This window comes from Propithecus coquereli, unplaced genomic scaffold (assembly GCF_000956105.1).
Source record: "Propithecus coquereli isolate 6110/MARCELLA unplaced genomic scaffold, Pcoq_1.0 Scaffold27, whole genome shotgun sequence".
NCBI lineage: Eukaryota > Metazoa > Chordata > Mammalia > Primates > Indriidae > Propithecus > Propithecus coquereli.
In genome coordinates, this window is record NW_012148285.1 from 7006002 (window position 1) to 7008828 (window position 2827).

A 2827-nucleotide genomic window follows, 5' to 3' on the forward strand; every position below is an offset into this window, starting at 1 on the left:
TCTTATCTCAAAACAGAGGGACAGATATAAGCCACATTAATTGGTATGGACCTAGGTTGGATTTGAGAGGATTCTAAAGGAAGAGATAATTTTTCATGGGTAGCTCTTGGGGACAAGTCTGGCTCAGAATTTCTGCGAACTTGGAGATGTATGGGTAAAATTAATAAGAAATAAAACTGGATGGTCCACAATCAATCATTGCATATGGCCTGGAAAGGTTAACTTTGCCTGACATTCTTGCATTCTGTCCCCACATTTTGATGTACCGATGATTTATTAAACTAGTGTGAATTCAACTCTCTGTGCCAGACATTTTGCTTAGGGCTTTGTCAGAATAATCTCAATTAATCTGAATACCAACTGATGAAGCAGGTACCAGCATTAACCTCATCTTGCAGATGAGGAGACTGAACCTTATTCAAGGTCACCCAGACGGTAAGGAGCAGAGCTGAGACTTGATCTCAGTTCTGACTGATTCCAACAACTAAGCTCTTAACTGGCTGTCTAAGGGCCGGTTCTGGCTTTTAAATATGTTTGACCTCTATAGTATTTTTAAAAAATTGTTTGCCGATAGTTGAAAAATTGGAGATTTTACAAAAATACTATCTTCTAACTTATCTTGAAAAACAACACTATCTGGTGACACTGCACATGCCCACCTGGCAACAATCAGTGACGATGAGCGTAGCTGCCCTTTTTAGATAGTGCAGTCACTCATCCATGTACCTGCTTGACTCCCGCAGGTACCTGACCTGTGAGTAGAGAACGATGCTCACGCGTGTTATGAACTTTATTCCCTTAGGACCCTCTATTCCTGGGCAATGTGACCCAATCTGCGTTCCTGAACTTGATCACGTCTTCCTTGAGCAGGAAGGATGGGAGACCGCATTGCCCGTCGCTGTGACTTGAGATGCGTAGGCACGGCAGGAACCGGTACTTCTGCTCCTTAGAAGCCAGTACGAAGGCTCGGCCGTTCTCTCCAAATCCTTTCTTAGTTTTTTAAAAGGCCCAGGGATTTAGAATTCCTACAGGTATTGTTAAACTAGATGTCAGTTCCAGGTCACCCCCCCTTGACTATTTATTACAACCAAAATCCTGATGGCTAAAACCAGGTTTCCCCGCACCCCTGCAGAATCTGACTTCACAAGGCTTGTGCATGTCTCGGTGCACCACGGGTTCCAATAGCATCGTCTTTGCCGTACATGAATAATGCGTACATGTGTGTTGTCGCAGCACATGCTTTTTAGTCCTTGGGGATGCGGAAGGACAAAGGATTCAGCCTTACACAGGGACGTAGAGGATATACATCTCTACCCTTCTTGCATTGAACACAGGGTTCGGCCCACTCTTGCAGTCCTATGGGAATGTTTTAACATCTTGTCACAGATTCAATCTACTTGCAAGTCAAAGGTCATAAACTCACTGCTGAATGATGATAATGAAGATGATGAGCTTCCGTTGAGAGCACCTGTTATGCACTATGTTGGATGCTGTATAGTATTATCATTCCTAATCTTCATAGCAACTCTTCTCAGTTGGTCTTCTTATTGACATTTTACAGGTGAGAAAACTGAGGTTCCAAGAGGATATATGCTCAAGGTCATGAAGTAGAAAAAGTCATAGCTGGTGTTCAAATGTAGTTTTATCGGCTTCCAAAACCTTCCACCCTGCCACGTATGTAAATTCTCCAGCAATTTAAATGAAGCTATTTGAGCTACCCAAGAGTACAATTTGGAAGAGATTCATCTACCCCATTTCCTAATTATCCAGTGAAAATCTATTCGTCTAGGAGACGTCAAGCATTCATCATTGTGTTAGGCTTGGGCAACTTCAAGCATAGGTTTAAGAACTCACTCAGAATGAACATGGTTCATTAAGGAGCTAGGACATGGTCGTGGGCAACGTCTCTCCTCCCAAGATCGCCCCTGACCACTCGTGAGCCCCTCCCCACAATGTTCCTTTAATTAGGCAAAGCATAGAGAACATGTTCTGCAAATTGCTAATGGTTTCGTGGCTGCTCCATATTAAGAAATGTTAACCTTTTATCCAGAGGAGCTCAATTAGCAAGAGTCAACCAGTGGTTAATAATAATAATAATACAATGGAATGATCACTGAATGAAAGGCTTTTATTTTCATTTCACAGGAATCATTTGTTAAACACGAAGAGACTTTTCTTTATCTTAAATTGAAGAGAGAAGGGAGGCCCCGAACGTCTGTCTGAGGTTTTTATGACAAAGCAATAGGGAAGTGGCATGCAGGAGGGCACCTCCTGACGTCTTTTCTTCGAGGCTTAGGATGAGATCGTGCTAAATGGATCCTCCTCTCTCTCTTTTTTCTTCTCCTTGTTTATTTCTTCATCAGCACACATTGTGCGCTCTCCCCAGGGCTTGGGACCTGATCATGTGCAGACTTGGCTCTTGAAAGCTCGAAGAGCATCAGAGGCTGGAGCAGTGAGAGCAAAAGAGAGAGGACCAAAGGCCACGAGCCTTCCCATCAGTGTCAAGTGGGTCGGCAGCAGAGTTGAGAGGGGACAGAGAGGTGCAGTCCTTAAGGATGGGCTGTGCCTTCTGACCTCAGACCTCAGGAAGAAAAAGATCTCCTGATACCTGACCACCCCGTCTATTCTGTGCACTGTGCCAGGTGTTTTAGACATTTATTTGGTTTGATCCACCCAACAACCACATGGGGCAATTTATAGATAAGAAAACTAAGACTTACTTGTTCCCAGTGTCACAACTCATAAGAAGTGAAGCTGAATTCAAATTTCAGTCTTTTTCTGTGACTTGGTATCCCCAATCTCTTCAATGGATGCCTTTGGGGACTGG